This window comes from Neoarius graeffei, chromosome 26 (assembly GCF_027579695.1).
Source record: "Neoarius graeffei isolate fNeoGra1 chromosome 26, fNeoGra1.pri, whole genome shotgun sequence".
NCBI classification, from domain to species: Eukaryota; Metazoa; Chordata; class Actinopteri; order Siluriformes; family Ariidae; genus Neoarius; species Neoarius graeffei.
The window spans coordinates 52,669,726-52,684,977 of record NC_083594.1 but is presented as its reverse complement, the minus strand read 5'-3'; positions in this window follow the sequence as shown (position 1 = coordinate 52,684,977).

Below are 15,252 nucleotides of genomic sequence, written 5' to 3'. Positions count from 1 at the left end.
GTGGGCTCTCAGCACTCCGACTCTGGTGTGACTGAGGAAGATGACAAGTTTTATGTTTCATCTAATTTAGGTAATTTAGAAACTATGATATTATTTGGCAGTGGGCACATAGGAAAGTGTAAAGTATAAAGTTTCTGTCCATATGTTTATTATGCTTGTGTGATAAAAAAAAACTCGCATTCACACTCACATTCACACCTACGCTCAATTTAGAGTCACCAGTTAACCTAACCTGCATGTCTTTGGACCGTGGGGGAAACCGGAGCACCCGGAGGAAACCCACGCGGACACGGGGAGAACATGCAAACTCCGCACAGAAAGGCCCTCACCGGCCACGGGGCTCGAACCCGGACCTTCTTGCTGTGAGGCAACAGCGCTAACCACTACACCACCGTGCTGCCCCGCATTTTTGTTATAGTTCTTGAAATTCTCTTCACATCACAGCAAAAAGAAAAAAAGGCCATGCCATGGCTTAATGGTTCAAGGAGCAACTTAGGGCCCAAAAGGTTGCTGGTTCGAGTACGTGGATCAGATTCAGATTTCCTTTATTGTCATTTTTATGCTGCACACATCCATCCATCCATTATCTGTAGCCGCTTATCCTGTTCTACAGGGTCGCAGGCGAGCTGGAGTATGGTCGAGAGGCAGGGTACACCCTGGACAAGTTGCCAGGTCATCGCAGGGCTGACACATAATAGAGACAAACAACCATTCGCACTCACTATAGTCAATTTAGAGCCACCAATTATCCTAACCTGTATGTCTTTTGACTGTGGGGGAAACCGGAGCACCCGGAGGAAACCCACACAGACATGGGGAGAACATGCAAACTCCACACAGAAAGGCCCTCATTGGTCGCTGGGCTCAAAACCAGAACCTTCTTGCTGTGAGGCGACAGTGCTAACCACTACACCACCGTGCCACCTCTTCACACATCCAGTAGTCAGTAATTCAGTGCAAAAAGCCTGTAAAATTTTAATAAGAGCACAAATAAACTAGATGAGACTAAAATAGAATAAATAAGTTAATAAATAAGAGCACTAACAGATAATAGATTCACTAAAATGATTCGATATCACTGGTTCACTCAAGATTTCTTTCGGATCTTTTAGATGTTTGTTCGAGGCAGGAGAGGGGAATTTATTTTAAAAGCATTTTTGTTATAGTTCTTGAAATTCTCTTCACATAACAGCAAAAAAAAAAAGAAAAAAAGAAAGGCCATGCCATGGCTTAATGGTTCGAGGAGCAACTTAGGGGCTCAAAGGTTGCTGGTTCGAGTCCGTGGATCAGATTCAGATTTCCTTTATTGTCATTTTTATGCTGCACATAAAAACAAAACTGTGTTTCACACATCCATTATCTGTAGCCACTTATCCTGTTCTACAGTGTCGCAGGCGAGCTGGAGCATGGATGAGAGGCGGGGTACACCCTGGACAAGTTGCCAGGTCATCGCAGGGCTGACACATAGAGACAAACAACCATTCACACTCACTACTGTCAATTTAGAGCCACCAATTATCAATTATTCAAACTCCACACAGAAAGGCCCTCTTCGGCCACTGGGCTCGAACCCAGAATCTTCTTGCTGTGAGGCGACAGTGCTAACCACTACACCACCGTGCCGCCCCTTCACACATCCAGTAGTCAGTAATTCAGTGCAAAAAGCCTGTAAAAATTTTAAGTTAATAAATAAGAGCACAAATCAATAAACTAGATTAGACTAAAATTGAATAAATAAGTTAATAAATAAGAGCACTAATAGATAAACAAGATTATACTAAAATAGAATAAAAAAGTGGTTTTATAAAATATTTGTTTTCAGAGGAACAGCCTCTTGTATGCAGTTCACATTCTCCGGTTTAGTAATCTGATTGCTGTGGGAAAGAAACTGTTTAACAGCCGAGTCGTCCTTGAACTGATGCTTCTGTATCTTTTCCAGGACTGCATGAGTGTGAACATGCCATGAGAGGGACGAGTCAAGTCAAGTCAAGTCAAGCTTGTTTGTATTGCGCTTTTAACAACAGACATTGTCCCAAAGCAGCTTTACAGAATCTGAATGACCCAGGACATGAGCCAATTTTATCCCTAATCTATCCCCAATGAGAAGCCCGTGGCGACAGTGGCAAGGAAAAACTCCCCCAGATGACACGAGGAAGAAACCTCGAGAAGAACCAGACCCAAAAGGGAACCCATCTTTACCTGGACAACAACAGACAACATGACTATAACAGTTTTAACATGAAGTCAGTTTCGTTGATGTTATACAGTGGTGCTTGAAAGTTTGTGAACCCTTTAGAATTTTCTATATTTCTGCATAAATATGACCTAAAACATCATCAGATCTTCACACAAGTCCAAAAAGTAGATAAAGAGAACCCAGTTAAACAAATGAGACAAACATATTATACTTGGTCATTTATTTATTAAGGAAAATGATCCAATATTACATATCTGTGAGTGGCAAAAGTATGTGAACCTTTGCTTTCAGTATCTGGTGTGACCCCCTTGTGCAGCAATAACTGCAACTAAACGTTTGCGGTAACTGTTGATCAGTCCTGCACACCGGCTTGGAGGAATTTTAGCCCATTCCTCCGTACAGAACAGCTTCAACTCTGGGATGTTGGTGGGTTTCCTCACATGAAGTGCTCGCTTCAGGTCCTTCCACAACATTTCAACTGGATTAAGGTCAGGACTTTGACTTGGCCATTCCAAAACATTAACTTTGTTCTTCTTTAAACATTCTTTGGTAGAACGACTTGTGTGCTTAGGGTTGTTGTCTTGCTGCATGACCCACCTTCTCTTGACATTCAGTTCATGGACAGATGTCCTGAGATTTTCCTTTAGAATTCGTTGGTATAATTCAGAATTCATTGCTCCATCAATGATGGCCAGCTGTCCAAGCCCAGATGCAGCAAAACAGGCACAAACCATGATCCTACCACCACCATGTTTCACAGATGGGATAAGGTTCTTATGCTGGAATGCAGTGTTTTCCTTTCTCCAAACATAACGCTTCTCATTTAAAACAAAAAGTTCTATTTTGGGCTCAGACGTCCATAAAAACAATTTTCCAATAGCCTTCTGGCTTGTCTATGTGATCTTTAGCAAACTGCAGACAAGCAGCAAGTTTTTTGGAGAGCAGTGGCTTTCTCCTTGCAACCCTGCCATGCACACCATTGTTGTTCAGTGTTCTCCTGATGGTGGACTCATGAACATTAACATTAGCCAATGTGAGAGAGGCCTTCAGTTGCTTAGAAGTTACCCTGGGGTCCTTTGTGACCTTGCCAACTATTACACGCCTTGCTCTTGGAGTGATCTTTGTTGGTCGACCACTCCTGGGGAGGGTAACAATGGTCTTAAATTTCCTCCATTTGTACACAATGTGTCTGACTGTGGATTGGTGGAGTCCAAACTCTTTAGAGATGGTTTTGTAACCTTTTCCAATCTGATGAGCATCAACAACGCTTTTTCCGAGGTCCTCAAAAATTTCCTTTGTTCGTGCCATAATACACTTCCACAAACGTGTTATGAAGATCAGACTTTGATAGATCCCTGTTCTTTAAATAAAACAGGGTTCCCACTCACATCTGATTGTCATCCCATTAATTGAAAACATCTGACTCTAATTTCACCTTCAAATTAACTGCTAATCCTAGAGGTTCACATACTTTTGCCACTCACAGATATGTAATATTGGATCATTTTCCTCAATAAATAAATGACCAAGTATAATATTTTTGTCTCATTTGTTTAACTGGGTTCTCTTTATCTACTTTTAGGACTTGTGTGAAAATCTGATGATGTTTTGGGTCATATTTATGCAGAAATATAGAAAATTCTAAAGGATTCACAAACTTTCAAGCACCACTGTAACTCTTCATTAATGGAAACCTGAGTGCAAAACTGTTCATGACAACCGCAGTCCCAACTGTAGTCTTCAGCCACAAAAGCATTACTGTAAGAGTCCAGAGCGTCTTCCAAGTGTGACTTTCAGCTGTCCATATGGGGCCGTCCTCCACAGGAGTGATGTGATGAGACTCCAACCAGACACAGGGCACCAGGATGGATCAGGCAGGTCTGAGGAGCAGAAGAGGTTCAGCATCTCAATCTCAGGATTGGCATGTAACTCAGAGGGACAGATTTTTTTTGGGGGGGGGGAGTGATGAGTGGGATCCTTTATGATGTGGTATCATCATGGAGATGTCCTGCAGATGAGGCAGTGAGACACCCATGATTTCTGATTCATGATTCAAATCATCATCATGATTCAGCAGGGATGGCTGAATTGTACCCTTGAGCATGGAACCTAACCCCTGACTGCTCCCCAGACTTCTCTTTTTAAAGCCATGCAATGAATTCATCTCATCTCATCTCATCTCATTATCTGTTAGGATAAAGCGGCTAGGATAAATTTTCGCAGGCAAGCTGGAGCCTATCCCAGCTGACTATGGGCGAAAGGCGGGGTACACCCTGGACAAGTCGCCAGGTCATCACAGGGCTGACACATAGACACAGACAACCATTCACACTCACATTCACACCTACGGTCAATTAGAGTCACCAGTTAACCTAACCTGCATGTCTTTGGACTGTGGGGGAAACCGGAGCACCCGGAGGAAACCCACGCGGACACGGGGAGAACATGCAAACTCCACACAGAAAGGCCCTCGTCGGCCGCTGGGCTCGAACCCAAAACCTCCACGATGAGACCACATCATAAAGGATCCCACTCATCACTCCCCCCCCCAAAAAAAATCTGTCCCTCTGAGTTACATGCCAATCCTGAGATTGAGATGCTGAACCTCTTCTGCTCCTCAGACCTGCCTGATCCATCCTGATGCCCTATGTCTGGTTGGAGTCTCATCACATCACTCCTGTGGAGGAAGGCCCCATATGGACAGCTGAAAGTCACACTTGGAAGACGCTCTGGACTCTTAGGCCCTCTGCATGCTCTTGCGACAAGGCTTTCGCAGATAGCTTTTCGCAGACAGTTGTAATTTATCATTGAGCGGGGAGTAATAGGCGTGCGCGATGTTATTCACCGCCACAACACAAGGGGGCGCGAAGTCGCGAAATCGCTAGGAGTAGTTGGTGGGTGTGGTTAGTGGAGTGTTTATCCTCCGGTTACTTATAATGACTAGAACTGCAGTTGTATAGATGTACGCACTTCCTCACTTCCTCGATCAACCACTCTTCGTGCTGCTCCATCTTCGCTCGTGTTTTTAAAAATGGCGGTAGTGAAAACAAACCAAACCGGGAAAGTAGGGAAGCGGAAGTGTGTGTACAGCGGATGTAGAGTGGACCAATCAGAGCCCTCTTGTCTGCGACGCTGTCTGCGAGGTTTCTGCGGTGGTCACAATTTTTGGGAGGTGCGCGCAGAGCGTCTGCGAAGGGGGGGGGCTACGCAGACGCCATCTGCGACGCTATCTGCGAGGACTGGGTTGTCAGCATAAATTGGCCTTTACAGTAATGCTTTTGTGGCTGAGGACTACAGTTGGCTTGCTAACATGGGGAGAAAATGCAAACTCCGCACAGAAAGGAGTCCTCGCTGGCCATGGGGCTCAAATGGACCTTCTTGCTGTGAGGCGACAGCACTAACCACTACACCACCGTGCCGCCCCACAATGAATTCATCTCATCTCATTATATCTAGCTGCTTTATCCTGTTCTACAGGGTCGCAGGCAAGCTGGAGCCTATCCCAGCTGACTACGGGTGAAAGGCGGGGTACACCCTGGACAAGTCGCCAGGTCATCACAGGGCTGACACATAGACACAGACAACCATTCACACTCACATTCACACCTACGCTCAATTTAGAGTCACCAGTTAACCTAACCTGCATGTCTTTGGACTGTGGGGGAAACCGGAGCACCCGGAGGAAACCCACGCGGACAACATGCAAACTCCACACAGAAAGGCCCTCGTCGGCCACGGGGCTCGAACCCGGACCTTCTTGCTGTGAAGCGACAGCGCTAACCACTACACCACCGTGCCGCCCCGCAATGAATTCAACTCTGTTCAATTTTCTAATATTATAGATTCTTTCCTTTGTTTGCATTACGTTTCATTCTTGGCGCAATCTCAGCACTGAAATTTCCCAGAGATTCGACCCTGAATGCTGAGGCGCTGCGAGCCTGACCTCGGAGCAAGAGGAAGAACCGGATCTTAAAGAATTGAATCTTTTAGATCCGATACAGTCAGTGCACTCCAATGAATCGTTTAGTTCAGATCACGTTTCAAAACAAAGTTATTACAAAATAGCACAGGATAATAAAACTGCAATAAAACAAGAGCACAGAATGAACAGGGAACACTAAAATATGTATTATATAAAGGAATAATGCCAAATTTTGTCAATTTATTGTCAATATTTGACAATTTAAAGAGCTCTCGTGCGTGTGTTCAGTTTCAGTTGAACAGATTTTGGTCTCCATGGCAACCTGCAAACCCTCTCACTATCATCAGGAAAACCTTTAATCAATGGCAAGTGATTTAATTTATTATATATTGAAAAAGAATAATATTGCTATCTAGTTTCCAAATGTCTTGAGTTTGCTTAGGATTATTAATGTCAACTATCAGTAAATTTAAAAAAAAAAACTTGAAGCAATATTTACTCGGTTTAGCAAAACCCTAGGAAGTTTGTATTTAAAGTGTTAAATGTTATTGAAACTGTTGTTTTACTGTTTACAGTTTCATTAACAACTGTACCTCAGTTATCTTAGGATTACTTATTTTCAGCATCTTTCCTTATATTTTTCTGTAGTTGCAACTAATCTGATGTCTTGAATATAATTTGAGACAGGACAAAAGTATTAGCCTGCGGCTTCTTTCTGAATACTGTCTCACCATTAGAGATGCATTACATTTGAATTACATTTAATTTAATTAAAATTACCAATTCATTGATTAATATTAGAAATTATAGATATATGTAAAAAATTTAATATTTGTTTCCTAAGAGAGACAGAAGGGGGAGATGGGGAGCTTTATCCCTTTTTCCTCTTTCTTTTATTTATGCACGTGTGTGTGTGTTCAGTTTAATGGTTGAACAGATTTTGGTCTCCAGGTTGTCATGGAGACCAAAATCTCTTCAACCGTTAAACTGAACACACACACACACACACACACACACACACACATATATATATATATATATATATATATATATATATATATATATATATACACAGCGCCCTCCACAATTATTGGCACCCCTCGTTATGTTCTTAGGCTTCTAATAATTTTTTTTTAATAATATAGGACAACAATGCAAAAAAAGAGAAAAATCCAACCTTTAATTCAAGTGCATTTATTCAGTGGGAAACAAATCCCACATTAAGAAATAATTATTTTTCATGAAATCATGTGTGCCACAATTATTGGCACCCCTGATGTTAATACTTTGTACAGCCCCCTTTTGCCAACAAGACAGCACTTAATATTCTCCTATAACATTTCACAAGATGGGAGAATACAGAGAGAGGGATATTCTACCATTCCTCTTTGCACAATCTCTCTAAATCGTCCAGAGTCCTGGGTCCTCTCCTATGCACTCTCCTCTTCAGCTCACCCCACAGGTTTTCAATTGGGTTGAGGTCTGGGGACTGAGATGGCCATGGGAGGAGCTTGATTTTGTGTCTGGTGAACCATTTTTGTGTAGATTTGGCCACATGTTTAGGGTCATTATCTTGCTGAAAGACCCAGTGACGACCCATTTTCAGCTTTCAGGCAGAGGCCACCAGATTTTGATTTAAAATCTCCTAGTATTTCAAAGAGTTAATGATGCCGTGCACCCTAACAAGGTTCCCAGGGCCTTTGGAAGAGAAACAGGCCCACAGCATCACCGATCCTCCCCCATACTTCACAGTGGGCATGAGGTGCTTTTCCGCATACTCATCTTTTGTGACGTATTAGAGTGTTTGTTGCCAAAAAGCTCTACCTTGGTCTCATCTGACCAAAGCACACGGTCCCAGTTGAAGTCCCAATACCGCTTAGCGAACTCCAGACGTTTACATTTATGCTTGTAAGTGAGAAAAAGCTTCTTCCGTGCATGCCTCCCAAACAGCTTGTTGGCATGTAGATAGCGCCTGATGGTTGTTATGGAGACTTTGTGACCCCAAGATGCTCCTCTTTGATGCAATTCTCTAACAGTGAGCTTTGGAGAACTTTTTACTTCTCTTCCCATCCTCCTCACTGCGCGTGGTGGCAAGATAAACTTGCATCCTCGTCCAGGCTTGTTTGCCACTGTTCCAGTTGTTTTAAACTTCTTGATGATTCCTCTGACTGTAGATATGGGCAGGTGTAGGCGAGCGGCTATTTTCTTGTAACCATTGCCTGACTTATGAAGGTCGACACACACCTGCCTTACTTGAATGGTGTGTTCTCTTGTCTTTCCCATGTTGAAGAGTGGATAAGAGAAATAGGCCTCTGTGTCACATCATATTTATACCCCAGGGAAACAGGATGTGATGAATTACTAATTAAAGGTTCCTAGATACTCTGATCAACTTTATAAACTACAGTAGAAATGACAAAATGCTTCAATTACATTTTTATTTTCTAGGAATTGTTATGGGTGCCAATAATTGTGGAACAGGTGATTTTATGAAAAATAATTATTTCTTAGTCAGGGATTTTTTTTTATTCACTTGAGTTAAGGGTTACATTTTTCTATGATTTTATGCTTCTGCAATAAAAATTGAATTTATTTTAAGGCTTTTAACACATCTTAACCAGGGGTACCAATAATTGTGGAGGGCGCTGTATATATATATATATATATATATATATATATATATATATATATATATATATATATATATACACACAGCACCCTCCACAATTAATAACAAGAGAGCCCTTCACTTATATATATGCTGTATATACAAGTTCATTATGTATAAATGATATATTTGCATGATCATTTATACATAATGAACTTTAATTCAATTTTTTTATTGTTGTAAAGTTGGTTAATTATGCCTTAGATATCATGGTAATGTGTAAATAATGTAAAGTATCTGTATTAGTTGTAAATTTAATTTAATTAAATTCATTCATTCATTCAATGTAATTAATATGCAGATGTTTCAACGTAGTTGATCTAACGAAAGAAGCTAATTCTCATCTCATCTCATTATCTGTAGCCGCTTTATCCTGTTCTACAGGGTCGCAGGCAAACTGGAGCCTATCCCAGCTGACTACGGGCGAAAGGCGGGGTACACCCTGGACAAGTCGCCAGGTCATCACAGGGCTGACACATAGACACAGACAACCATTCACACTCACATTCACACCTACGCTCAATTTAGAGTCACCAGTTAACCTAACCTGCATGTCTTTGGACTGTGGGGGAAACCGGAGCACCCGGAGGAAACCCACGCGGACACGGGGAGAACATGCAAACTCCACACAGAAAGGCCCTCGCCGGCCACGGGGCTCGAACCCGGACCTTCTTGCTGTGAGGCGACAGCACTAACCACTACACCACCGTGCCGCCCGAAGCTAATTCTAATCATAATAATAATCATCATCATCATGAAGAAGGTGAATATGCTAATGGAGCTACCTTCATATTTTAACTTGTGAAAAGGAAAACAGGCTTTAAAAAGCCTCTCTTGTTATTATCCAGCAGTAATCAGGGACATCAGAATGCTCCAGCGTTAATGTTTTTGTAGCATTCTGATTTAATATGAAGGATTGTAAAACTTCCATTTCAAATTATTTATTCATGAGCAAGAATTGCACAGTCATCTCAAGAAATATTTTTTGCCAAAGCAAAGCGTCTCCAGAAGTCTATATAAAACATGGTTGTTTTTAAATATGCATCACTGAGTGCAAAAGTTTTTATTCCCCTCATTAGCCATTTCAGTTAGAGGAGCAAAAAAGGTCAAAAAGCTGTACATGAGCATGCTCACACTGAAACAACCAGAATGATGAGTGTAAACATGGTGGAAGTGTGAACTTTTAATCTGCCTCGAAACATGCTCTGATGTGTAAAAGGTCAATATGTTCTGATTGGTCTATTGCAAAGTCCTTCCTATTTATTTATAACTTGAAATATTTTCGAGTTTGAGACTTCTCATCCCTTCAATCAGACTTAAACATGTTGTGTTTTAAGTGACTGAATACTTTCATGATGAACACTTGAATACGCATTAACTCGAGTATGTGAGAAGGCATGTACATTTTTATTGAGTCTGTTTTGTAGATAAACTGCAAAATTATGGTATATTTTTATTTCCAGCCCAGGAGCAAAAAATAAGACAGAAAAAAAAAATTAGCTCAGTGTCAGCCCAGCTGAGACAATGCAGACAAGGCCTTGTAAGAGCCTTAAGTGAAGCAATGAACCACCTTCCTGCCATCAACTCCTGCTCAGCCACAATCTCAGGGCTGGGACATCTCCTGTATATTTTACATCCTCTCCCTCCTCAACATCATCAGATGTTTCATCAGCTCTGCCTCGCCCCAACAGCCCAAATTCATGTCCTCACACAGCACAGAGCTGACTACGTGTGTGTGTGTGTGTGTGTGTGTGTGTGTGTGTGTGTGTGCTGCAGGTTTGATGGTGAGCTTTTCGCACATGACTCATAACATCTCTAATGATTCCCTATTGAGGTCCAGACAGGAATCCAGACATGGAATGGAGGGTTTTCCAGCCTCCAGGCCTGAACATCAGGAGCTTCCGACACAGACTGGTCAGTGAGATGTGTTATCACATGTTACTTCATTTCTTTTCATGATAATAACATACTGTAATTGTTCCACTCAGTCATTAATTGTTTGTTCAGAGTTAAATAACTGCAAGGAATGAGTGATTAAGTGAGTGAGTGAGTAAATAATAAATAAAGGAAACCACACAGAGAGGTTCAAAGATATGAATCAGGAGCTTGTAATTTAAGAGACTTAAAATAACAAAACATCTTTTGTGACCCAGTTGTTTTTCTGCAGAGTGAATTCAGTTTAAACAATTAAACCAAGCCAATAATCACAATCATATTAATATCTAACGAACTGTGGAGACTATTTTCTTAATTGCATGGTATTTTATTCCTGGTAGAAATTTCTTCTTTGATGTGAAACACACTGAAATATTATCTTTGAATAAGCAGTACAATGGAAAGCCCACCTTTCTTCACCCACTCGAATAACGCTGTCTTATATACAGTACCATGAATGTTCTGACCGTCATCCAGCCGCACTCACGTTCTGTAATTGTTTCATTTCTGAAGAGAGCCCCAGCGTGGAGATTTTGGATGAGCTGATAAAGAAGCTGGAGTTTGAGAACGAGCTAAACCGAGTGTGTAACAGGTTCTCTCTGAACGGGAACACCACTCCGGTGCAGGAAGACAGCACAGGAAGTGCAGACAGCGGTGTGGAGGAAGGAGCTGCGGGTGGAGAAGAGGAGGAGGACGAGGCTGTGAGACTCCTGGACATAGTTCTGGACATGGAGCAGGACTACGAGCTCTTTGTCTACGAGACATGATCTGGATAATGGATGAAAACCTGGTCATGGCTCTGAGACATGGAGCTACACAACCTGGTGAAAAACAACAAAACCACACTGGACAGGCTGAAACTGCGGTGGAGCCTCGGGACACCAAACGAGTCTTTTTCATTTGTCATGTGCTTAACCACATCTATTTTATTTCAACATAAATCTTCTCAGCCTTCAGGAAAATTGAAAATGACCTCGAAACTTTTATCTCACTAACAGTGTCAAACAGTAGTATTTTTATAATTGATATATAAATATAAACTGGAGCCTGGATGAACAAGGCTCTCATTTAGATTTTATCAACTTGTCCATTTTATCTGCTTGAAGATAGATATGTATTCATACATTTATTTGAGTCACTATAAAAAAAACACAAAACTGATCTGTTTTTGAGCAACATGCTCTCTGCCGTGACCTGCTCCCTGAATAATTTAGCTGATCAAAGATGGGAAAAAATCTGATGTTGCAACTCTTATTGATATATTGCACCTTGAGTAGGTTTAATTGCCTTGAAGGAAGATGTGAGAGTGTTACAACTTTGTCCTGTCTGTAATAAACTTTTAATCTTTAACCTTTACAGTCAGTCATCAGTATTAATCTCTGGCTTTTTCCTGGCTGTGAATTTTTCCTAGTCAGAATGATGACTGCACTGCAATCTCATGAACGTACCCACACATATTATGAACATGAATAAGCAACATGTTGCACTCCTAGTTCTCCTAGATCTGAGCTCAGTGTTTGACGCAGTGGACCATGCAATTCTTCTTGATCGTCTTCATTCCAGTTTTGGTATTACAGACTGGGCCAATGAATGGTTTAAATCTTATCTGTCCAATCGCTCGCAGTTCATCTCACGTAACCCCTTCAGACACAAGGAAAAATGCTATAGAACTTCATGTTATGGAACTTCATGTGTACAATTGTACACATTAAAGTGTACAATCTACAGTACGAGGTACCACAAGGATCATTCCTTGGTCCTTTGCTCTTCATGCTATACACAAGAAGATTATTCAGTATACTCGAGGGTCACCTTCCAAATATCCACGCCTATGTGGATGATACGCAACTGTACAAAGTGTTCAAGCCCGACGACATTACCAATCAAACTCCTGCAGTCACAGTGATGCAAAACACAATTGATGATTAAAAAAACGGATGCTTGCGGACAAACTTAAACTGAATGAGAGGAAATCTGATTTTAGAATTATCAGTACAAGGCAGCAACTTGCTAAAGTCAGCGTTGAGTCTCAAGGTGACGCCCATTTAACACCACTGAGTGAAGTAAGAAATCTCGGATGTTGGTTCGACTCTAAGTTTAAGCTCTCACGTAAATAAACTCTGTCAGGTTGCATTCTACCATATATATATATATATAGGGGCGGCACGGTGGTGTAGTGGTTAGCGCTGTCGCCTCACAGCAAGAAGGTCCTGGGTTCGAGCCCCGGGGCCGGCGAGGGCCTTTCTGTGTGGAGTTTGCATGTTCTCCCCGTGTCCGCGTGGGTTTCCTCCGGGTGCTCCGGTTTCCCCCACAGTCCAAAGACATGCAGGTTAGGTTAACTGGTGACTCTAAATTGAGCGTAGGTGTGAATGTGAGTGTGAATGGTTGTCTGTATCTATGTGTCAGCCCTGTGATGACCTGGCGACTTGTCCAGGGTGTACCCCGCCTTTCGCCCGTAGTCAGCTGGGATAGGCTCCAGCTTGCCTGCGACCCTGTAGAAGGATAAAGCGGCTACAGATAATGAGATGAGATATATATATATATATATATATATATATATATATATATTAGGGTGCATCAGTTGCCCTCACTTTCATAAAAATCTGATGCATTTTTGTTTGGGTGTTCCTTTTCACCAATAAAGACATCCTGTAAAATTTTTTGACCATATTCAAAAGTCTAATGGTGGCACCATGAGGTTCATTTTTTGCCAAAAAACGCTTATTTTATGTTTTCGCGTAAGGTTTGAGTCACAATGTTGGACTCCATTTATTGATTTCTTGTGAGCCAGAGATCATGTTAAGAACCTTTGCAAGGGATTGAGAAGCATTAATGTGATTCATAATAGTATTGTTTAAAAGTAGTTGAACAATGATTCAATGAACAGCTAAAACTCAAACTGTGCTTGATAATATATTTAGAATATGTACTAAAAATGTGTATCTAAGATATTTGGTATACTCTATAAGGTGCCATAATGTTTCATGAAAAGTGATCGAAATTTTGTCATAAAAGTCATAAAATAGCAGCTTTTTCCATAACTTTGAGCTCCTGGTGCCACCATTAAACTTTTGAATTTTGTCAAAATATTTCACCCAGTGTGTTTTCTTACCAAACGGAACATAAAAACAAAAATGCATCATGATCGGAGGAACTTTTCATTTTTAGGGGGCAACTGATGCACCCTAATATATATATATATATATATATATATATATATATATATATTAGAAGAAGAAGGAAATTTTGAAGCCAAGATAGTGCAAAGACCCTAGTGAATGCATTGGTAACCAGTCGTTCAGACTATTGTAATCGTTTACTCTATGGACTACCCACAACTCAGCTACAAAAGCTGCAAAGGACTCAGAATGCAGTGGCTAGGCTTATTTGTAACATTTAGAGTGCTAGAAGATGTACATTGGTTGCCCATTAAATTTCGCATTGATTTTAAGATATTGTTAATAACTTATAAAGCTATACATGGCCTGGCCCCGGATTATATACGGAGATTCATTTCTATTAGAACTCCATCACATTATAGCCTCAGGTCTAATAGTGAACTATTATTACAGCCACCAAGAGTGAAAAGACTCATTACACTGGGTGACTGCACTTTTGCATCTGTGGTGATAAAACTGTGGAACGAATAACCTCAGGAGCTTCGCAACACAGGATCTGTAGATATTTTTAAGAAATTACTTAAAACTTATCTTTTCAAAGAGGCTTTTCATCATTAATGTTTATATTTAGATGGTTTTATTCATTGTTTTTATTATCATGTTTTTAAATAGGAGTGGCACGGTGGTGTAGTGGTTAGCGCTGTCACCTCATAGCAAGAAGGTTCTGGGTTCGAGCCCCGTGGCCGGCGAGGGCCTTTCTGTGCGGAGTTTGCATGTTGTCCGCATGGGTTTCCTCCGGGTGCTCCGGTTTCCCCCACAGTCCAAAGACATGCAGGTTAGGATAATTGGTGGCTCTAAATTGTCCGTAGGTGTGACCCTGCACAGGATAAGTGGCTACAGATGATGGATGGATGGATGGATGGATGGGGTTAAATTTTGTGTAATGTTGTTGTATATATGCTTAATTATCGTAATGCACATGCGAACATATTTGGATGAAACATGCGCAATATAAGTAGTCATACACTTAAACACACACACACTATGACTTAACCCCTTTTCAAGACAAAACAAGACAAAACAAATTCATGAACATTTTGTAAGGTTTATTTGGTTTTGTACAGTTGGATGGAGAAGCTGAGCTCTGCTGTGTCCATGGCTAGATTAAGGCTGTTAATAATAAGAGTTTACGTTCACATCCGCCACCACCCTCATTACAGATTTCAAGCAGTGCCTTCACACAGTAAACTTCCTACAAAACAGTCGAACTCTAACCAGGTCAGCACAGCCAGCTGAATTCTAAACATCCACCTGTCTCAACATGCAGTAGATTGATAAGACAGGAGTGGCCGTGTTACATCTCTGTCTGCTCACAACAACCTGCTCTGAAGCCACCCTGTGCTAAGATTGT